Source organism: Monomorium pharaonis, chromosome 4, assembly GCF_013373865.1.
Source record: "Monomorium pharaonis isolate MP-MQ-018 chromosome 4, ASM1337386v2, whole genome shotgun sequence".
Taxonomy (NCBI): Eukaryota; Metazoa; Arthropoda; class Insecta; order Hymenoptera; family Formicidae; genus Monomorium; species Monomorium pharaonis.
This window is the reverse complement of record NC_050470.1, coordinates 1,518,839-1,543,995: the sequence shown is the minus strand read 5'-3', so window position 1 is coordinate 1,543,995 and position 25,157 is coordinate 1,518,839. Positions and strand designations below refer to the sequence as shown.

The following is a 25,157-nucleotide window of genomic DNA, read 5'->3' as shown; positions in this document are numbered from 1 at the left end:
AATACTTGCAATGAATAATCGTTTACACGGTAAACTTCGACGATTGCAACAGTGAGAACGCGTTTTGCATTCCTGTCGCATGTTTAATTCCGTGAATAAACTCTGCTGATTACGAGACATTGTTTTATATCTTAACGATAATATTAAAATTTAAACTCGAAAAAAAGTTCTTTCGCACAAGGAAAAAAAATTGAATGTTATTCCCTCTTGAATAATTATTCTTGTAAAACATTTAATCCATTCATAAAATCAACATTTTGTTATATGAGAAATTATGTGAGAATAACATAACGCAAGATCTTCGGTCATTTCTGAACAAAAATATTACAACATTAGTTGATGACGTCAAAAGAGAGAGAATTTAACTTATCCAAATAATCAATATTTGCTTTGAGAATTAATTTCTTGCTTAATATAATTAGCAATTTTCATATTACATTGAGCTGATCATTTTATTACGCGCAGTTATTATATAGATCATATAAAATTATAAAAAAATGCAACGTAACATAATTAGTATATAGTAATTTTTGCTTAGATAGAAATTAAATAGTTGCCGAATTTTGTAATAAACAAGATTGCATAAAATATATTAAACAAAAAAGGTATAAACTATAGGTGACATGTAATACAGTACCTAGTAAATATTAATATAGTAAAAAGTCGTGAAAAGTCCAGTTATAACATTATGAGAAACAATGATAAAATCCCAATCTCTTGATAGTACTTTTGTGTTTCACGCGATATTTATATGAATTAAATAAATATATTAAAATGAAAAAAAGTACAATACTTTTTGTAAGAGAGGGTGCGTCGTAACTGTGTCAAAATTCTAAAACAGCACTCGTATCGCAAATTGCAAATAGCTCTAAATTGTTCGACGTTGTTTTCTATCCCGAAAGCCGTTGTACTTCCGCTGATTTTATCGTCAGCACCAACGACGATTACAAAAAAGACATCAATCAGTAAACAAAATTCGGTTTATTATTACACACAACATCCCAGGGAAAAGGAAAAAAAAGAATGAAAGCCGCGTAGGCGTGCGGAAATGAAATAAAAATGACGTCTATTCGATTTCCTTCTCCTTTATCATTCATTGAATTTTTCGTTGCATTTTTATGAGAATTATAATATCGTTAGCTACCGAGCTTCTATATTTCATTTGTCTCGATTAAAGTGCAATTCTCACATATTACAAGCACAGAATATATTTCATACAATTCATAACATACTTAGAAAAGATTAAATCACAAATTCATATTACGTTTAAGTGACTTTAATAAGTTAAAATATCACCGTTCAATTTTAAATCTGCAATGAAATAGCATGTTAGAGTAAAAATTTCAGGTAGAAAAGTACGAAAGGGCAGATTACCACAAGAGAAAGAGAAAGCGTGCCAAGGTCGCATATCGAAGCGTGAAGGTCCATCAAGTATTGTGCCAAACGATCTACCGATTCGAAACAAGCGTAAATGATTAGCTCTGCAATGAACCTCCCGCCCGTGAGACCAAAATATTCTGCAAATTGTAGGAAAATATTTTCTTCCTGTACACTTGACAAATGCAAAGAAAAATATAAAGAAAAATTCACCTGAATTGAGAAAAAGAGCGAGGTTTTTAAATGCACAAAGCCAAATAGAGCAAGGATACAGTGCCGCGAGCGCTTTAATCTCCGTTTTCTTGGCTCGAGTCCTTTCAGAAATGTTCTACATTAAGATTGTTAACACAAAGCGCGTTCCTTCCTTTCTCAACAAATCAAGAATTGGATACGCATTCTCTTGGCACACGTTTACTTGAACGAAGAAAAGCAGCTATGAAGACAAAGTATTTTATGTATTTAATAATACTTGACGTTTCGGAGACGGAGTTGTAGTTGTTACGAAGAAGAAATGTACTTTTCCACCGACAACCTCAATGTGCAGCGAAACGTTATTTTAAAATGCTTGTAGTTTTACGAATGTTGAATAAAGGTGACGTAATCTTGTGCATACTATCGTTTATTATATCATTATTGTGCTTAAAATCTTTTCACAGATATCTTTTAAAGTTCAGTAATATTTTTGTACGATGCGCTACGATAAGGTGATTAATTTTTATGCTATTAATATTTAGATTTAACATTCTAAGCTTAAATGTATTCAATGGACTGATTCTGTTATCCCGATTTAATATCATAAAATTGTTTGAAGTTCTAAAATCTTATTACTTTTTTTTAAATAACTGATAATATAAGAGTTGTTTTATATTTGAGACGCAGAGATTCATGTAACAAAAGTTTTATTTTTACTTTTTTTATTATAATTTAAAATCTGTTCATTCACATTATAACTGCCCCCCTTTTTTTAGAAAAGAATTAAGTAAAGCTATTCAGATGATAATAGTATTACAATAGCATTATCGTTGCATATATATATTACGGGGATCCTACTTTTATTGAGAAAAAGACTAGTATTAATCGAAGCTTCTTATTTTAGAGGCCAAGGTATCTTCCACACTCATAAAACGTTAGCCCAGCAACTGGCGGAGAATTTAAATTGATCCAGACACTAACTATTAAAAATGACGGGTCATGCTTAACTGGTTTGATAGTCTTCGGGAATAGTCTGCTATTCCAGTTCTCGTGATACGTTCGTGGTGCGCGTAAATCCTACACGCGCGAACGCCTTTTATCCGCGGTGGCCTCGCCGTCTGACTAAAAAGGACCGGTTCACGATTAATCAGTTGACTTAACTGATCGATTCTCGATGCGATTCTTAACCTAGTTTTTGCAATAATAAAATCACGATCTGTCGTCAATCGAGACTCGCCGAGACGCCCAATGAGAGATCCTGATTTAAAATCGTAATATCGATAAATCGATAACAATAGTTATGACATATCAATCTTTCGTATCTGCTCTTTAAATGTGATGAAGCATAAAAGCTTTGTCGATTCTGTCGTATATTTGGATAATGATAAAATCCAAAGATAGACTGGTCCAATTTTGTATGATGCCAGAAATCTTGACATATAGAAAATTATATTTCAATACAAACTGAAGATTAAAGAGGGTCACATTTAAAATTAAATATAGAGTAGTTAAAATATATGATCTTTTCTGGTCGAGGGCTCTCTAGATCTACGAAAACCAATCCTCGATTACAGAAATTTGAAAGAAAGATATAGAAGGCTGGATTATTTTTATACTTTCACTTTTGAGCACATCTATTACTGCTACAGAGATTGTCTAACCATTCTCGGAGTTACGCGAGGGGAAAATGAAAGTTGACCTGGGCGTCACGTAATTATATGTGAGGAAACTTTACACGAATTAAAAGGTTTGCTTTGATAAACGCAGCGGTATGTTTACGGAGATTACCCTTTTAAAATAAAGTATATTTAAAAACAGGATCGCCTCCAGAGAATAAAGTTTTAAATGAATTATTGAAAGGTATGATTAAAATTTTTTCTCCATTGTGAAAAAAGAAAGAAAGTATTATCACATAAAAAGTTATTCTTATGAAATAAAATTCTCAAAGATATAAGAATAAAATTAGATACTTCCTTTCCTGAGACCACCATTATATTGACAGCTATTCTCAACGACTCTAAAGCGCATGACCATTGAAGATTGTTCTGAACTTCGTGTTCACTCGAGAATTTTACTGTTGAGAATCATACTTACATAGCAAAATCCTCAAGCGTACACTCATTAAGAGAGTCGTTCTTACTTCCACAGACTTTCAACTTTTTTATCCTCTCATTGAGAGCCATTCTCAACTCTATTCATTGAAGAGTGTCCTCAGTCATCGAGAGTCGCACTCGAGAGCACGGGAAAATGTATTCAAACGCATATAACGTTGACATTTACATATTGCACAATATTGATGCATCTAGGGTAACTCGATCACAATCTTGGTTTCTACGAAAATCGACCGCGCATGTTTGCGAAAAAGGTTACGTCCACATTTGTGCGGCAAGTTAAATTACCATATACAAAAAAGCCTGGGAAAATGATGAAAGGTTGCGCAGAACATAATAAAATGACGCGAATTTCCGTGAAACACTTCGATCGTTTTTGTCTGCGAAAATCAACTCCGTCGTAAATTCAGCTATCGTTGTTATCCTAGAATATCTAGCGACAGATAACGTTGCACCGCAATCTCGCTTGTCACGCTATTAGTAAAAGTCTCTTCCGGTCTTATCGCATACGAAGCCCGATAAATTACTCGTTTATGACACTGTACATAGCCGGGTATGTATATGAAAATCCACGGAATATAACGATAAACGCCGTCATATACTGAATACTTCAGAACTGAGTTTTTTTAATAAATGTAAGCACGTAATATGATTTACGAAATAAAATACATGTATATATTTATAAGTTTTTCTCAATTTTAAAATTATTTCAAAAGTAAAAAACGAATTTCTCTCCAAAACTTCTTCAACGTTTTCCTGCAAATTCTGTAATGCTTACATTGCTCAGCGTCAGTTTCAATCTTAAAAACACGTGAGTAAAGATATTTGTCATTATCGCTAAAAATGTATAAACTTTAAAAAAGAAAAAGTGTCACCCGCAAACTTCACGTGCGTCTCCGTATGTCGCGCCGGAAGCTGCGGTTTTATTAACCTTTCAGTTAAAGCGATTCGTGCCGCTAAGGGTTAAAGACCGCCATGCAAACGCGAGTCGTGCGTGTGATATCGATCTCGCGTCGAGCGAATCGGCTCCGGACACGTCACGTGGCCGATGTGGAACACGCGTGGAGCAGCGTGCCCTCGGCGGGCGACTAAACGCAAGAGACCCCTTTTCACGCCAACGCGCACGCGATATTACGAGCGCTCTCGGACGAGCCGAGTCGTTGGCTCTAGCGAGGGACGATCAGCCAGGCCGATCAACGAACTATGTAACTCTCGACATTTAACATTTATGCGCGCAGTTGCACTGTATGATGCACACATCGTGGAATTTACGGGTGACATTAACTTCGTGATTCCGAGTCTCTGAGAGGCCGCCAGGAGACTCATTATTCATTTCGTCATGGATCGAAAGAAAACATTTTTTTCTTAATTTGAAGAAACTTGATTCAATGAAACTACGCGAGAGTCTCTTTAATGAGACAAACTCTTTTGCTACCAGCTGGAAGTGCACGATGTCATTTATCTTCTTGTTGCATAATATCATGCAACTGTACGCAAGAGAAAGCAAGAGAAAGAAGTGTTTTTGGAAATGTTGCATTTCCTCTACAAGACACTCTTAGATCTCATTATTAATACAATATATATTACTCAATGTTAAAGAAGTGCGTTGTGTAATAAAAATTATTATCAGATTGTTTAAAAAAAAGCTTAAAATTCTTTGACCAAATGTTACAATAAGGTGTTTATATCTTTGAGATATATTCTTTATGACGCTTTCTCAAATGTTTATAATCAAACACGAGGGATAAACCAAAGAGATCGAGAAAGATACTGTATCTTAGAGTATTTCGATAGGACGTGTGTGAAGTTAGCCTCTCAAAGTTTAGCATCTCATAAAAATACTACAGAATTACTTGCATTCAGCATAGTTCTACAGTTCTTGATAGGTTTCAACAATAGTTCCGTTGAATTACCTATTTTAATTAAATTTTTATAAATGAGATGCTAACTTCCAAAATCACATAATAGCATCTCACCGTATTTCGAATATACGACCACAAAGAAGACTAAATCTATAGAGTTCTATATCGTTTAAAGACGTCCTATCAATAGTTCTGATGATTAAATTAATTTAAAAAAATTTTTTTCTTACAAAACATACGTATATATGCGTATACGTCTGCGCACGTGGATTTGGTGTAACTGGCATCTCAGATAAACAAAATTAATTAATTTAAAAAATTTAGAAAGTATTTTTCAACAACTATCTTGATGGAAAACTTGTATTTATAAGTCTAGACATGAGATGCTGGTCGAATATCAACAGTTCTATTTCTTTTAACGCAGTTCCCATATAGATACGGACGCATACAATAATTTTCTAAAGAGTTCCGGTGATATAAATAATTAAAACATTTTTCAAACAATTATTTTGCCCAAAAAATTTGAATTTTGAGGGCTAGAATGTGAAATGCTGTTCAAATATCGACAGTTCTATTTATTTTAACGCAGTTCTCATACAGTTCCGGACGCGTACAATAATTTTCTAAAAAGTTATAGCGATATAATTAATTAAAAGATTTTTTAAACAATTATTTTGCCCGAAAAACTTGAATTTTGATGGCTAGACGTGAGATGCTGGTCGAATATCGATAGTTCTATTTCTTTTAACGCAGTTTCCATATAGATACGGACGCGTACAATAATTTTCTAAAGAGTTCCGGTGATATAAATAATTAAAACATTTTTTAAACATTTATTTTGACCTCAATTTTTCGGGTGAAACCGGGAGAGACGGGGAGAGACGAGGAGAGACCGGGAGAGACGGGGAGAGATGGGGAGAGACGGGGAGAGATGGGGAGAGACGAGGAGAGACCGGGAGAGACAAGGAGAGATCGGGAGAGACGGGGAGAGACCGGGAGAGACGGGGAAAGACGGGGAGAGACGGGGAGAGACGGGTAAAGACCGGGAAAGACGGGGAGAGACGGGAAGAGACCGGGAGAAACGGGTAAAGACCGGGAGAGACGGGGAGAGACCGGGAGAAACTGGGAGAGACGGGGAGAGACCGGGAGAGACAAGGAGAGACCGGAAGAGACGGGGAGAGACGGGGAGAGACGGGTAAAGACCGGGAAAGACGGGGAGAGACAGGAAGAGACCGGGAGAGACGGGAAGAGACCGGGAGAGACGGGGAGAGACCGGAAGAGACGGGGAGAGACGGGGAGAGACGGGTAAAGACCGGGAAAGACGGGGAGAGACGGGAAGAGACCGGGAGAGACGGGTAAAGACCGGGAGAGACGGGGAGAGACGGGGAGAGACCGAGAGAGACGGGGAGAGACCGGGAGAGACAAGGAGAGACCGGGAGAGACAGGGAGAGACCGGGAGAGACCGGAAAAGACGGGGAGAGACGGGGAGAGATCGGGAGAGACGGGTAAAGACCGGGAGAGACGGGGAGAGCCCGGGAGAGACGGGGAGAGACCGGGAGAAACGGGAAGAGACCGGGAGAGACAGCATCTCACGTCTAGCCCTCAAAATTCAAATTTTTCGGGCAAAATAATTGTTTAAAAAATGTTTTAATTATTTATATCACCGGAACTTTTTAGAAAATTATTGTACGCGTCCGGAACTATATGAGAACTGCGTTAAAAGAAATAGAACTGTCGATATTTGAACAGCATCTCACGTCTAGCCCTCAAAATTCAAATTTTTCGGGCAAAATAATTGTTTAAAAAATGTTTTAATTATTTGTATAACCGGAACTTTTTAGAAAATTATTGTATGCGTCCGTATCTATATGGGAACTGCGTTAAAAGAAATAGAACTGTTGATATTCGACCAGCATCTCATGTCTAGACTTATAAATACAAGTTTTCCATCAAGATAGTTGTTGAAAAATACTTTCTAAATTTTTTAAATTAATTAATTTTGTTTATCTGAGATGCCAGTTACACCAAATCCACGTGCGCAGACGTATACGCATATATACGTATATTTTGTAACAAAAAAATTTTTTTTTATTAATTTAATCATCAGAACTATTGATAGGACGTCTCTAAACGATAGAACTTTATAGATTAGTCTTCTCTGTGGTCGTATATTCGAAATATGGTGAGATGCTAGTATGTGATTTTGGAAGTTAGCATCTCATTCATAAAAATTTAATTAAAATAGGTACTATTGTTGAAACCTATCAAGAACTGTAAAATTATGCTGGATGCAAGTAATTCTGCAGTAGTTTTATGAAATACTAAACTTTGAGATGCTAACTTCATACACGTTTCGATAGGGCGGATACGTGATGTGTATGCGGCTTAACGACTTCCTCTCGAATCTTGCAGTTACAGCCGGCGCGACGAGTTGTGAGGTAACAGCACGCACGAGAAGACATACCCTTTCACTTTGGCATTTCACTCTCGCGAGATCGAGAGGCTGTCGAGATGGCACGAGCCGACGACAACGAGCGAAAGTGCAAAAAGCGACAGTGGAACTCGCATACGGTTACGTCAAAATGGAGCAAATAAAGCCGCTATTGTCACATCTACCGTAGAATACTCTCATTCTGTCAACCACTCCGTTGCATTTTTAATGAGCTATGCAACCTAGCTATGCATAACTCATTTCATAATTGCATATAAATATCTCAATCAATCAAGATAGGAAAATAACCTTTTATGTAAGTCTGCTGCTTGAAATAATTATTTTTCCTCTCTTGTAAACTGGATTTATATAAACGAATAAAATTATAATTACATTAATCAAGAACTTATAAATGCACAACTTGGCCTTTTCCTAAAGGGCACAGCGTTAGATAAAGCACAGTTTATTCTTATCATCAAACGGCTTTTGATCCGTTCTCAAAACATCGATTTGCCGACGGATATATGTATGGGTCTAATATCCGCGCTGAATTGCTCTCGTGTGTCGCGACGCGACGAAAAATAAGACTATCTTGCGAAAGATTGACTAATAGAAAGGCTAAAGTATCGGAATACACTGGAACATGAGACTCTGATGCGGATAAGCTTCGCGATTTTCGTAACGTTTATGACATAATTCATTTATAAATTCGAGACTCTAAAGTTCTCACGTAAGCAGATTATATTGTTGTTTCTCCTATTCTTATCAAACTTGCAATATTTTTATAGTTAATAAATAGTTAATTGTGAACAATTCTATGGGTATTACCATTTTCTTGCTAATTTTTCGTAAGATGTTTATACGGGGAAAGAAAACGATTTTGCTGAAAAGTATTTTAAAAAGTTAGCTAAATCTGACAATAACTTTGTTAAGTTGGGATGCTCAAGTTAATTGCTAGAATGTTAAAACTTTTTACAGCACTACTCATCATGTTTTAATGTCTTTCCTAATTATTTAATAGTCCAACAAAATTATCTTCAAATCTGTATTAACGTACGCTAAATTTTTACACATTTCAACAAAACCTTTCTTTCTGTGTAAACTCAATATAATCTTTCGATTATCTTTCTAATATCGATTGCCCACTAATTCAAGATAGAATTGATGACGGCAATATTAAGGGGGAATGTTATTTAGAGTGGAAAGAATTTATCATCGTTAGATGCAACGATAAAATTATATCGACAAACTTGTATAAGTGAATACAATCATTGTGTTCCCCGTCCATTTACACATCATATCCCCCATCATATAATAATACACACACAGAAAAGTGATTTGGTTAAGGACTAACGGTACCTTAAATCATTAATAAAATAAATCAGCTTCTAACGTGCACGTTGATAATGTGTATGTTAATAAATGCATGTCAGGAAGTATGTGCTCCACATCTACTTACGCAATGTAATGGCAAAAAAAGCTTAACGGTAATCATAAGTTATTTATATCCTATTTACCAGCTAGCTACTATTCATCACGTGTACTCTCTCGGGTCACGATAATGATATGATTAATATAATGGAATCTCTTAATTAATGTCTGTATTACATAGAGTCAAAGTAAATAAACGAGTTTTGTCGATTTTTTCTCACATCTTCCACAAATAAAATCTCTTTTTTTTCGAGTGGAACAACACTGTGTTGAAGTTTCAAGATCAAAATAAATAATCAATATAATTTTAGACATAATCTTACTTAAATAAACGCGATTACGTATAAGATAAACTAAAATTTAAATTACACGAATATTTGAATATCTGGCATGTTTCACGGTTGAAAAATATCAAATTTCCACGAACGGCCACCTTTATTTTCGTGATTTTTTTGAGCAGACGCGGCGCGCCTCGAACACATAATGCTATTGCGCGTCTCATTTTCGATGCTATTTGGTGTACGCTGAAAACAACAGGGGACAACGGCAAATTTATAATCGCCGTCCGGCCTCTATCGAGAATTTGTCCGATATTCACCGGAAATTCATACTCCCGTGAATTACGCACGTTTATCTCCTCGAGCCAGACTTGGATTTAATGCTGAACGCGGTTGCCTTGAGCCTTCGTTTACATCAAACATGCATAACTTGACATAGCAAAATTCATACTAAACAAATAGTTTACCGCACGAGATTACGAATACACAGTTGTTTATGTTAATCTAATTAATTTATTTAATAGCTGAAAACACATAAGATATTTGTCTTTAAGCGATGTGAATAGTAATTTCGGAAGAAATAAATCAATGTGAGCAATTTGGACAAGATTTACAACTTTCATCTTATTTCTAGATAAGAACAAAATTTATGTACAATGTCTTTCAACAATAAATACTCTGTAATGATTATGTAATCAAATAAATACGTAAATTTAATAACTTGTGTCGCTATTTCGTAACGACAGCAAAAATCTACTTTCTGTCTGAGTATTATGTCAATAACTTCAGGTCTTCGACACACACAGAGATTTGGTTAATTTCATATTGACTCGTATAGCTATTTCATAATGAAATCTGACATAAATTTAAATAAAATACGACACGATTTCTGCAAATCTCAGCAACAAATGGATAATCACATAAAAGCTAATAAATAAATCTCCATTTTAGAAAAGTCTTTGGTGCAATAACGACGTAAGTGGACTTACGCTATTACCACGTTCGAACCTAGAGACCGGAGAGCTTCCTACTATGTAATTATGTAACATACGAGTGATAGACGGCCATCTATTTCTATACGCGAGATTTGCCTTCGTCTCTACGCCGATGAAATCCGCGGAAGCCGTTTACTTTCGCTGCTTAAGGCATATCCACACGTTTTTCACGGTTCTGAATAAGCGGCACGAAGATCGCATCGACCAAAACGGGTTTTGCGCGGGGTAATCTCCTTGATTAGAAGTGACTCTATTTTATAAAGTATGTCGCGAACTATTCGACGTAATGACTAAAATGCAGGAAATTTACAGCTATCTTCGCAAATTGTACAGCGACTCGAAAGAATGATGGGTAATTGATAATTTTGCAGAGATAATTATTTTTCTTTCAAAATTTTCACTAAGTTTGCGTGATATAAAATTAGCACATATCATGATATACCTCTGTTAATAGACAAAACAGAAGTTTTTAAATAATTTGTATTTTTAACTTTATTTACTATTCGTTAAAGATAATCAATATCAATTTAAAAGAAAAAAAAAAAGAGGTAACCAACATCAGATGGCAGATATACACTGCGACTGATTTAAACAGCTGTCGCCACAAGATAAAGCCAATCGATGAGCAATTAAGTGGCACACGTTCACGCCGAATGAAAAACTAATTATCACAACTATTCGCCCATCGAACCGATCATTATAAACGTAAATCGATTCGAGAAGTTTTCGCGGGACGTCGACGCGAACAAAGTATGAATCTGTACATTTCTGTTTGTAATAGTTTTTCGTTCGAAAGTTGATGTACTAATTTGAGATATTTTTATATGTAGACGCAATTATATATTAATACAAATAATAATAACGCGCGATGCCTCAAAAGTACAAGCTATTCAGCGTAACAAATATATGGTAATTAATACAATTATTATTAAATTGTTGTTTACGAACATCTTTACAATTAAGAACCATTATATATACATATATATGCGATAATAAAATTACGAAACAAAATAATTCGAACAATCCTGTCTGAATTGGATTTCTCGTTCTCGTTTGTTTGCTCAATCTTTCAAGAATTTCGCACCGAAATCCATTTCGGGCACTCGGAGCTCGCATCTTCTCCAACATCCTCCTTAACCTGTTTTCCGAATAAACGATATGGTCCATGAAAAATGCGACTGGATTCTATCACGACAATATTTCCATCGAGTAACGTGGAATCTCCTCGTCCGACGTTTCGCTGAAACTTTGATGTAACGGAAAGCGATTACGCGCGGTCTCGCGCGTACGCCGGCGATGACGCATTAATCGCAATGACACTTTAATACCGGGGAGGACGTGGGTATTTATGCGTCGGCTTTATCGCGGTACAAATATTAACGGCTACGTGAACCTTTTCTCACCTAAATACGACCGCGAGCACGTCGAAGTCACGTTCATAAAAAGCTTTTCAAAGCTTCTTAAGCAAAGTGCAAATACGGATTTAAAAAAACCCTCGCTTCATGAAACATCCAGTCTAATCATAAACAATGGAATCCAGAGTAATGGTTGCACTGGACTATTCATTAGCGTCATTTTTATGATGTAATTAAAAATAATCATATAATCAATAATTACAATATGTAAAATAAAGTAAAATGTGTCAAATATATATAGAGATATGACCGACTTGAACAATGTAGAATTTATACAGTAAATTGTGTTAATACTTAAAGTTTAATTGTACTTGATTATTCAAATACAAATTTGCGTAAACAGATGCCATGTAACAATGTGGCTTTAATAACAAACAATAATGTAATAAAATGTTCTTGTTTGATTAAGAATTCAGTTTTCTCATCTTTGAATACATGTACAGAGCGAGTCACCTGAATCTAATAATAAAAATTTAGAATGCAGATAGCCCCGCAACGTATACTATTTTTAGTAATTGTATCTTTAAAAACTCTTACTTTTAAAAACTCATGCTTTTAAATACAAAGATGCTTTAAATAATAGTGTTAAATGAAAATATTCTAGAAGACTCGACAGAAAAATAATTCTATTTCTGTATGTGAAAGATAAAAAAGGAAATGATAATTCTGACTCACTCAATAAAACACTTAAAAGACTGGTGGTCAAAAGCGTCCTGCGTTTGATGATCACAAAATGACTCGAGATAAGAACAATTACAAATTGTTTGAATCATCTCGCTGGAACGCAGAGACTTCTCCAACTGTCAATAAGCTTAAGAAACCGTTATCAAGAAAATTTTATTAACTAGCTTCTATTTTCAGATATAAGACATTGTGAGCTTATATCGTATATAGATATGAAATTCATTGTCGATCGTTACTTCAGACAAAAATTCAAATAAAATTTTACAATAAAAACTTCCCATTTCGAACGTCACGGACGTTGCACAATGCCCTGAAATTACTTATATTTTTTTTATAGCACGCCAATCGGCGTGGAATATAATAGCGCAGATAAATTGTTATATATTTTTAGAAGTTTTATTTTTCAACCTTTTATTCGGTTAGATTAACGATTTCGCCCATGCGAGCGCTCGAGATTCTCGCGTAAATTCTTTGTTCTCGTCGAACGCGTCGAACGCAAAACTCGGTTCATCTCTCTCTCTCTCTTTCTCTCTTCTCTTTCTCGCTTTTTTCTGAAATAGATTTTCGATCCGTTTATATTGAACAGAGCGTTGATTATTATAGCACAACGAAAAAATAAATTTATTAAACGATTAAAATAACGTAATAACTTAATAAAGAAACTAATGATTATATTTGCATTTCATTCTTTTAGTACATTATTACATTATTTTGATCATTATCAATAAACGATAACCACGTACTTTATTATGTCAGATTAAATAACTTTTGCACTTTTAAGCTTATCAAAGTTACTAAAGAACTCTCCCGTGCTTTCCAATAACAAACTTTCTCCAACTTGTAAAGAACTTATTCTGAAATTACCAAATTTTTAAAAATTTACGTACAATTTCATTATTAAGACACTTGAACATTTTTTACAGATGCGTTTCGGTAATTAGTGCTAGCGAGCGGAAGTCGATAACTAAAAGTAACCTAATTTTAACTGCCGCAATAAATCACATATGCGAGATATGTTTGACTGCTGATTCGAAGTGCTCCATCTCTTTCTCTCTTTCTTTCTCGCTCTCTTTCTCGTGTTATCAAGCGGAAAGCGGCGGAGAACGAAAATGAAAACGCAGGATATCACGCAGGCTATAAATGGCGGGCCGATTTGATTTCCGAAGCCAGCGCGCGCGGGACAGAATTTTAATTACTCGCTTGTCCTACAGAAAATTGATGTTCCTCTCTCCCTTTCCTCTCTTTCCGGCGCGATCCGCGCATTGTCCTCTCCTTTTCCACCAGCATCCATCGATGGAAACGCCGTCGTTACGAGAAATCAATGGGCCGTCCGTACGCGACACGCGTTTCATTTCGCTTCGCCGACAGCAAAGACACGAGAATTTTGAAGAATGTTTCATATAAAAACGTGCATGCATGTATATTTGAGTAACTGCAACGTCGAGGAAATCACCTTATTTTATTTTTACAGGAGCTGCGAGCAATTGTGTTTGGAGAATTTATTCTACCTCTTTGGATATCGGCATTAGATATTTTAACACGATTAGATAAAAATGTTTCATCAGTGCATTTATTTTCCTTAAAATACTATAAATACTTGGCAAACTAGCGGCCTTTCCCTTAAAAGAATTTGGTATCTAGAGAATAAACCTGCGTGTTACCTGCCTCAGTTTGTGCCTGTCCTTTATTCAAGACATTTTAGAAAAATTATCCTGGCTACAAATTATTCTAAACGTGTATGGCACATGTTTGTTTGCTTTATACAAGTACATTATTGTTTTTTCCCTTATTTCCAACTTTATTTTTAATTCCCTTTTAAAGTTTAAAATATTTTTTTCTTAAATCACTTTTGTTTCAGAGTTATAAATTTTATATATGGAAACTTGCACTTCTCTGATTTTATTGGCTATAATTAATTATGACATTTATGTACAATTTTCTTTTAATTATAACACCATACAAATACTTTCTGGAGATGTTAAATTATACGTAAAAATCGTTGAAGAATTTTCTTAAACTCGTAAAAGTAAAAGTAATAAAAGTTAATTGAAACGCGAATGACTTGGAGGTGCCACAAAAAAAAATAATGTGTACAACAAAACGTTAACATTCGGATCTCGAGTGTAAAAAAAAAGGAGGGAATTTCTCTCGTTTCCATTCCGTTGCCCGACAGATTATACAAAGTGGACGACATACATCGCCGCTTTCTTCGCTCGCGTCTTGCGCAATCGTCGTTGTTCCCGCTATCATCGACAAAGTTACGAGCTACCGGAAGCGGCAATTTCAAGGTATCGCGTTGACACGCATGCTTTTGAATAATTAACCACTGTCAACGACGAAGCGCGCGGCGAACGAGTGTCTAATTAAGCGCGGTCTCACTCACTCACTCTCGGTGCTCCGCGAATGCGGTCCGCCGACAAACGCGGTTGACTTTGTCGCGACCCGGCAAAGATGATTCTCAAAGGCCTCGGTGGCTCTTGACGCGCATTTAGGGCTAAATGCGGCCGTGCGAGAAGAAACGTTACTAGCGAGAAGCGCAACGCGGAGAAGAGACCGACAGTTTTTGTATCTCGGATAACCTGCAGCATAAATCTCAAGGAGAAATAAATTCAATTTCTTTGTCAACTCCTGCCCACCTATTCGTCTTCATTGTCGCATCTCCAACGAGCTACGTCGTCAGAGAGAAACAAATTATAATATATATACCCTCTACGTAATTGCACGATGAAGAGTGATTTTTTTGAATGCGATGAGACACCACCTTTTCGGTCAACTCGCTTGCGGTCTGGAAGCATGAGAATCTTTCGTCGAGACTATTTCCCTTCGAATGGCTCCGGACCCGCTCGTTTACGAGCGCGTCTCCGGATCAACCGACGGCGCCGATGATCGCCGTTGAAACGCTCCTGTTTACCGCCGAGAGAAAGAGACAAAGAGAAAGAGAAAAAGAAAGAGAGAGAGAGAGAGAGAGAGAGAGAGAGAGAGAGAGAGAGAGAGAGAGAGAGAGAGGGAGGGAGAGAGGACAATAAACAGGAGCGAGACACACAAACGTCGGCGCGACGACTCGCGTTCGCTCCCCCAAGGTCCCTCAAAGACCGACGTTGGCTCATTCTGCAGACTTCGTGGAATTCCCTTCTCAGGGTTGTGGCCCGAGACCATCCGCACCGCGTGGAAAACGCGATTATAGTAAAGAGAGCGGCGGGGCGAAGGCGGACGGGAAAGGAAGGATCCGAGCGTGTCATTGTTCCCGGGAATTCTTCAACGATCAAAAGGCGATGCCGAGTTTGTGGAATTTCGTCATTGAGCGGGTCGCCGTGCTGAGCGAGTGGGAAAGTGAGAGAGATCCCAAACGAGAGATCGTCCCTCTCTCTCCCTACAGAGGTGTTCAACGCGTGGGAGAAAATCCAACTTGACGCGGTGACTCTCGATTGATGCGAGTGGCTGACGAGAGTAGTGACGCACGACTATAATTCCACTTAACGCGATTTGGAATCGCAAATCGCACAAACCGCGCGCGGACTATAAACGCGTATCTCGTCCGTTTTAACGAGAGCGAAACTTTTCTTTTTCCTCTCCAAACGAGGCTGAGAAAACTCTCCCGAATCGTTTCGAACTGAAAACTTGGTCCCTCGACCTTTTCGTCGAAGATCCCTATGGTCTTCCTTTCATTGTGTTCGTTTCCGTTTACTTTATTCTATCCACATTTTCGTCAGTCCATTGTTCGTTTGTAAAGAAAGACGCGATCTCTCTTTCGGGGAAAGGAAAAACAATGGGGATCACGTCGAGCGAGTCGGCTCCAAAAACGACCACGGGTATAAGGAGCCTTCGCAGGCAACCGCGACGCATTCCGGAATTCCGAGTCTCGCGCACCGAACGCCGAAAGTTACCGAGCAGCCGAGAAACCATTCTCGGAAACTCGAGTTTTTCCTTTGTTTTCCCGATTGAGAAAAAGAGACTGAGACTCACCGTAAACACGAGGATAATCCGTGCGCTGCCGAATAAACGTTGAACTTCTCCGTCGAGTCTCCCTTCTTCAGTCGCGGTACACTCTGCGGCACATGTCACACGAAAAATCCACGACGCCGTTAAAAAAACCCCCGGAGCGGAGAAGCGCTCCGACTTTTCTTTCGCCTTTTCACTTTCGTCCTTTCGGCTCCCGCTCTCCCCTGACCCGCGCACAACGAGATTCTCTCTCTCTCTCTCTCTCTCTCTCCTTCCCTTCGATTCTCGCGCGCACTTCTCGTTGTCGTTAGGTTAGGTCGCCGGTTTGTCGCGCAGGCAGGCAGGCAGGCCGAAAAATCCGGGGTCTCGTTCCTTCTTTCTTCTCTTATCTCATTCCACCGCACTCTCTTTCTCTCTTTCACTCACAAATCGTGTCCCTTTCGAAGGATGTTCGACGGGCAGGTACGCTACCGCTCCTTTCTTTCTTTCTTCCTCTCGCTCTTTCTTTCTCTCCTTACCTCGGGATCGTCGCACTGGGGTGTTGTATCGTCAGGATAAAAAAGTATAAAAAAAGCAAAAAAAAAACAACGCACAATACACAAGTCGAGCTCGCGACGCGTCTGTCGAAATCTCTCTCTCTCTCTCCCTCTCTTCCTTCCTCCCTCTACTCTCTTTTCGGGAGACTCGAGATCTCGATCGGACGAGTTTCCACTGGCCGCTTTCCGGCCGTGAGTGTCAACAATGTCGCCGGGAGTGACGCGCAAACGACCGCCGCGTACAACGCTTGTCTCATTACCCCGCGCACCGCGCTCGTCTACCCTCTTTCGCGCGCGCGGATCCTGCCACCGTCCTTTGTTCCTCACGTCTCGGCCGCTGCTACGTGACTGACCGCTTCGTGCGCGCCCGACGCACACGAGCCGTGCCGAAGACACCCGAGGAAGGATCCCGACGGTTCGTCGATCGGAAACGACCCTCGATGCGGAGAGCCGAGGGAGAAGAACCTTCCTTTGTTCAGGCGAGACCGAGCGGCACGACGACGACGACGACAGCGACGGCGAAGACGACTCGTAACATAGTTTGCTTGCTCTCTTCTTCTTCTTCTTCTTCTTTTCTCTTTCTCTCTCCTCTCCCTGATGTTGTCTTTCTCTCGTATTATTTTGATCCTTCTCTTTCGCTCCTTTTTGCGCGCATATGCACGACGCGCCACACTCGCGCACTCCTTTCTTTCTCTCTCACTCTCTTCCTTTCACTCGTTCTCTCTCGCGCTCTCTTTCTCTCTCTCCCCCTCTTGCTTCGCGTCGGCGATGCGAACGATCGCGCGGTCTGTTGGTAACTGAAACGACGCTCTAACGGTGGAGTCCGAGCCGCGGCGTCGAGACGCTGTGGGGAAATGGTGGGGGAAGGGCTTTCGAACAACCACCACCACCACTACCACTACCACCATCACCACCACCACCGTCGTTCGCCACCAACGCCGACGCCGACGCCGACGCCGCCGCCGCCGACGACGCCGCCGCCGTCGCTACCGCCACCGCCATCGCCATCGCCATCGCCGGTGGTATTCCTCCCCTTTCCCTTCCGCTGTTCCGGCTGCCCTCCGGCTGGCGCGCAACACCCTCGCGGCATCAACCCGGCGCGACGCGGCGCCCGTTGGCGTCATAACGGGTGGCCGGATCGAAAAAAGTCGCTGATGGTCTGCACGATCGATCGGCCGCTGCGCGACCGGCGAACTCGACGCTTTCGGGACGATAACCTTGATCTTGATCCGTAAATTTCGGAGCTATCGCCGTATTGCACGCCATCGGATTGACATTAAAGATAGAGAATTGAACGTTTCCTTAGACCAGAGTTAGACTTGCTGCGCAGTGTTAGAAACGTGCGTTTCTTTTCTTTTAATTTGCATTCGAGCTTCGTCAAGTACACGTGCATGTAATATCAAAATAAAATATCTTTTTTTTTTTGTAAAAGAACTTTTTATTGTCTCGTAATAAGCTAATAGAATCGGCATTATCGCTCTTTATATTGATATAAAATATAGGCAAGCGCTTTTGTGCGCGACGCCTCGCAATAAATAATGCAAAGCCAAAGTGGCAGCTGGGGCAATCGTACGTAAAACCGTAACCAATTACAGACGAACACAGGTTTCATACCATAACCTATGATACACTGTAGTTTGCGACGAATCAATAAAACATCTATTATGACGGCAGGGCGTAACGCCTCTTATTATATTGTTTCCTAGAGCTGTTTTAGCTCGATCGACGCATTACATCCGCATGTGTTACTTTACGAAATATAAGTTTTAAATATTAATATTCAACAATTTTCTCCAAGAAAAATGCAAGCATTTATTACACGGCGTTATTTTGTTTGTTAATTAATGGGAGACCAACCTTTAATCCAACTCTTAATTTCAATTCTTTTTCACTTTACCATATACACACACGAAATGGAAAAATGTTATCCTATTATTGTAAATAATATTACTTAGTCTTTCTTCTCGTCAAATTTTAAATCAAGGGAAGATTAACTAACGTATTAGACAGAATTAACAATATTAAATTTTTTTTGCAACGTCGATAATTGAAAATATAAATCATTTATATGTAGCATGTGGACATATGTTGAAAAAAAAAATAAACAATAAGCGTGAAAACGTCGCCAGGTGAGGATAAAAGATAATGAGGAAAAGTATGCCGGTCGCTGCGAGGGAGGGAATGTTTAACATCCGTGAGAAAATTTCCTGCGCGCTGCGGTTTTCTCGTTTGTGTGCAGATCGCGGTTTTGCTTTTCTTTCATTGGATGTTCATAACGACGTTTATGTTCCTCTATTCCGTACGTCCGTATACTTCATTGCAGCTCAACATTAACACGCAAATCGAATCTATTCATTTCCATGTCATTTGTTAATGGCAAAGAGCTCACATTATACTTGAGAAAAATGTGATATAATTAAAAATATTACATAATTGAAAAGTGATGAACTACAAGCACGCTACGTAAAAAGAAAGCGCGCGAAATACCGTAGAATCGGCTTGTACGCGCGGCGAGCATAAATTAATGAAAACACTTTAATGAAAACACCAGTTTGTTATATAAAGATTACCATGTAGGCAGAGAGCTTTTGCTAGAAATCAAAGCAGACGTAATTCTTCGCGACCGTAACACGGTAACGCGGTGAAATTTATCTTGCGTAAATGTGCCTGCTCCTCCCCTCCCCTCTGCTCGCAGGAATGTATTTCAATTGTGTAACAATACGTAAAATCTATTACATTATCTATTGCATTAGCGAGAATTTCTATTAGAAACGAAAACTTCTCTGTGGCACAATTCTCAGGGGGTGTTCATGCGCTTTTGAGTTTCAGCGTTATTTCATGGAATAAGAACATACTATCCAGGCAGGTAGAGATTACTTTACGGAAGGGAGAATATTTCACGAGACTGACACTCATGAGAAAACAGCCCCGAGGTAGTCGAGGGAGACAAACAGCTAAGGTTTTCAAGGCTTTTTCACGGGTCTGAGGGGTTGGTTGGTTATCGTGCGGCAGTTGCGAGGAACGTTGTTTGAAATGAGGCGAATCAATTACACGAAGATGAAAATCCGCGTAGCACAGTCGCAAACGAACCGACGGCAAAAATACCGTCGGTAACGGCGGAACGGCGAAGGGGGCGATGACGAATGAAAGCTGACACCTTCTTTATTCGAGAAACATAAAATTAAAGGACTCTGGCAGTATTTGCGCAGGAAGCGAAAAGGATCTCCATCGTATCGAGGCATTATTCCAATAAGACATATTATTTACATTTGTACAAAATATCTCTTCGATAACGAAGAATAGCTCGATGACACTTTATAATTTGTTCGTTATTATAAATCAACGATTGACAGTCTTTGTATTTCAAATGCAGTGTGAACTCGAATCGTCGAAAGAACAAAATATCAGTGATTTCGGATGTCTGAAGAAGCATCTTTGCTTTCTAAAGTTTTGTGTATTTAAAAAATTCTAAATTCGCGTGACAGAAAAATAAGCTGTCATTAACTTTCGTCACGCGCTCGACTTTCCAATCACCGGCTGATGCCGATGATTCAAGACAAACAGAAACATTCTAATCATTAAACACTTTTACGAGCACTTTAGCCTTTTCATTTTCATAGTTGCGAGCATTACACACGTGTAATTACGTGGAATTTCTTTCATTAGTATGTTTTGAGGACGACATTAATTTCACGATGATACGACAGTACTTATTACTCAAGATTCAATTGTCTGAGAATATGATAATAATAATAATCTACATATATGAACACACACATACTTTTACTTCGTAATATGTATTTCCTATCAAGTTGATCAAAACAAATATGTGTACACATATATCGTAAAAATTTGTACGTGCAAAATCATTTAGAAACATGTTTACTGGTGCGTATATTTCGCAATTTCCAATTACACATCGCATTTCCACGCGCATTATCTTCAACGTTGTTATAAATCAATAATAAATAAAAATTTCAAATGAAAATAAAATTAAAAAATTAAATATTGAGAAAATAAATTAAACTACAGTCGTTCAACAATTCAATTGAACTGAATAAAAAAAAAAAAATATATATATATAAAAAAAAATCAAAAAAGTATTGTTAAGTAATAAATATAGTCAAAGATGTTCATTTCGTTCTCGTTGAATAACTCATTCCTTCTCAAAAAAAGTATAAAAGAACTGACGGAGTTCGTTCTTAGGACGGAGCCTCAAATATCGAATCCTGGTCCCAAAAGAATACTCCAAGGTTCCGAAGAGAAGTAACTTTACGAGGAGAGGACCGTTGATTTGTAAAGATAAAATAAATGGTTTGACATTTTTACGTTTGAAAAAGTTTTCAATAAGTTGAAGATCTCTTTTTTTATACATTTTTTACATTTCTTTTTTACATCGATCGCTTCAATGTTAATTCACGCGGCGGAAATTGACCCAAAAATTTCCTCTTTGTATGATTCCGAACTCTTTCCTCGTAAATTGGCAGATACTTTGAAAGTCATCATAAATTTTACCGACATCGCGATTGCATTGGCGATAAATATCGATATTCGCCAACCGGCGTGTCCGTATTAAGGACACATCGGTGAATTTAGTGGAGTTCTGAAATATCATTCCGCGCGCTTTCTCCAAGTGAAAAGAAATTTCCACAAACTCTACGAATTTTTGCCGTAAACTTCGTTAGTGCCGAAATCTGAACAAATTTTTACAATTTGCCCATAATTTATTAAGGTTACAAAATTATTTGCGTTACAAATTCGATGCTCAGTGAGAATATTTAATGAGGAAATTTATAAATAGGAAAAAGAAACAAAGTGATAAATCAAACCAAGTTTTGTAGAGCTAGAAGGTTAAATCTTGTGCCGCCAAACGCTCCCTTTAATTAAAAAATTGTCTTCTATAAAAACACGTTAAGATATTCAAAGTGTCACAAGATATATATGATTACATTTGTGAAGGAACATCGTAGACTTTATCGATTGCCCAGGCGTTAAATTATGATACTCGTAACGAGTTTTTGCCACCATCGGAATGGCTTACGGCCCTGAGTCCCGGTCGAGCACAGCGAGGGGCACCTGCTCCGGATCCGAAAGACGTTACACGCAACGAACATACCCTACGTATTTTCTCTGGTCGGTTACATTCCGTTTCGTTCCGGGCAAACGGGTACAAAGAACAGCGGTTCTCAACTCGTCATCCTTAACCGTCGAAGTGCGAAGAGAGGCATCACGCGAAAAAAATTAAGGATTGATAAATAATCATGAGACAAAATATTTCTGAATCTTTATCTCACGTGTCTGAAATCAGTTGCAATAGAGAAACCAACAAAAATTTGTTGCTTATAATGATTTGTACAGATAACTTCATTTTACTGCAATTGTAGATAAATAACTTTCAAACGAACAAGTAGATTCAAATAAACAAATATTTATTAGTTTTATTAATATATGTAAAAAAATTGATTCAATTTGTAATGCTACTTTCTCATCAAATTTATAAATACCACAAAAAGCAATTTTATATAAGAATCTAAAGCAAATAAAAAATTAAATCAGTTTTAAGTCAAAAAGAGAATTATGTTTAGATTTTACCCAAATAAAAATTTAAAATTTTTAATAATAATTAAAAATGTAACACATACATCTTTAAGTGCCAAACTTATTTGTCAACTGCATCATTTGTAATTCCTTCAGAATGTCTGGTCTTTCACGAATACATGTTACCACATAATTTATAAAAGAAACGAGTATTTTATTCTCGCTTGAAAACTTAATTTTTAGCCTTTTTACTTTGTAACTTTGTTGCTCTACGGTAAACACGGACAGAGATTGAGACACTGGAAAATATTTGTCCAAGTGACCGATTCAGTCACACTTTTAAAATCGATGGGAGACCTTTTTTCTTCTCCCGTATCGATAATTTCTTTATCATAGTCATATAATCAGCGTGTGCTACGAACCGATACGAATGTCAGGAAACAGCTGACTTTTCGGGAAAGCAGCTGCTTCCTAGGTAATATTCACTCGTTCGCGCTAGTCCCGTCAAGCCTTTCCCTTCGGAAGCTTGTCTACGTGTAATGGCGGTTACCACAACCAGTCATTACTCCAGCCAGAAATTATTTGACGCATATGACGTTAAAGCCCATGCGTTCTTTAGAAAGTTTTAATTTTAGGAAGCGTGTAAGAAGCGAACACAAGAGTTCATCGATGGACGCCCGTCGGATAACGCCCGAGGATCTGCCCGTTAATATCGGCCTTGTTTTTAAAATTGGCCTTGCAAAATGAAAGGCTAATTCAGACACGACGCGTCTCCTCTCGAGTGCGCCTTTCCGCTCGCGGGTGCCGTCGGGACGCCTGAAACCGGCGCGGCGCGCGCTACGCCGGAAAACAGCTGACTTGTACTTTTTCGTTGAAGGAGCAGCTGGTCGGCCAGTCCACGGGCCAAGAGCCGTCTGCGTTCCTTATACCGGGTGTGCCTTTAATCGGCCCAGTAAGTAAGCACGCAAGAGTTTGTTTGAACGTAATTATTTGCGTTAGGCAATCGTGAATTGCTCTCTGAAGAAAAAAAAATGTAATAACAAGAGAGAAACGATAACACGAGGAACGTAGGAAACAGTGCTCCAATATACACAACTCTGTACGCATTGTTTGAATTTCCTGTTGTTACAAACGAGTTTGATATTATTTCATTATTTGGCGTCAGAAAATATAACAGAAATTTTCTACGGGGACTGTAGTCCTTGATTTCTATAAAAGTGAATCAAATTATCGTCAAGAAATCTGTAATTTTAATAAGTTAAGTTACAGGACATTACGTTAACATAAGATGTAATAGTCGGCACCAATATATTGCGGTAACATAGCGGTAAATAGGATAATGTGATAAACGACACGCTGAGTATCGCCAATTATAAGCCTAGATATTATCTTTCCAAGTTACTGTAAAAAAAATTTATATGTGCAACGGAGAAGAAAATTTAATGCATTGGGCGCTCTTAAAGATGCGTGAAGCGACAACTGTCGCCTATCAGCGACACAATTACAAAAATCTCCTGCTTTCAATCGTTATTTCCGCGTGATGTTTCATCGGTTTATTTTCCCGTAATACATCAAACTGCAAAAGAAAGAACCGGAATTAACAGCCGCGTCCATTACCTCCCGCGGTATTACGAGTAATGGAAAGTAGACAGTCCGGTGGTAAAGGCTATAAAAAAAAAACTTGAACCCGTTTGTTTGTTGCCACCGTGCATGGATACCTACCGAATACGAGAGAAGAAGTATGCTGTTAGGGTGCTACTGTCAACACAACGCATCGAACCGGCACGATAACCGCACACGATAACTCGTCCCAGAAAAATTTCACGTTGTGTCAAATCGGTCGTAAATTAATCTCTCGTGACTTGGCGTTGATTAATGAGTGTAAAATGGCAATTTCATATTTAACATCAATCCGAAAAATCGGAGAAGTAATGGATCGCATTCGATATCAAGCAATATCCGCTGAATCATCAATATGGTGCGACAAGTTTTCCAACTAGAAAATTTGCTGGAAAGCTTCCAGCCGGGAGCACGTTAATACCTCGTGACCTTGCTTATGAATAGGTAACTAATATGCACGCCACCGATAGGCGCAAATACGTTTTTGTTTCACATGAAATTAACGCGTAGGCTCGTTATAGACAGATCGACGATCAAAGAGTTGGGGAGAGAGAAAAAGAGAGAGAGAGAGAGTACCGGCGCAGTTGAGCATCAACGCGGGCGCGTCGAGTTCACCATCGTCTGATGTAATCATGCAATTAAAATGAGACTCGGGAATTCCGAGAAAATGCTCAAGCAAGAAAATGAGAGCGATTAATCTGACCCGCGCTTCGTTTCTCTTCGAGGATGTCTTCTCGCATCGGTCGAC

General features: G+C 38.4%; 1 protein-coding gene across 4 annotated transcripts in view; it reads right to left on the bottom strand.

Moving 5' to 3' along the window:
- LOC105838240 (brain tumor protein) overlaps window positions 1–25,157 on the bottom strand; it is an 87,398-nt gene that overhangs the window by 30,818 nt on the left and 31,423 nt on the right. The window contains exon 1 of one of the 4 annotated variants that reach the window (XM_012683658.3): window positions 16,740–18,185. The exons of the other annotated variants lie outside the window; for them this stretch is intronic. The gene's annotated coding sequence lies outside the window, so the exon portion shown is untranslated. Of the gene's footprint in view, window positions 1–16,739; window positions 18,186–25,157 lie in introns of those variants that run through there. 4 annotated transcript variants of the gene reach the window in all.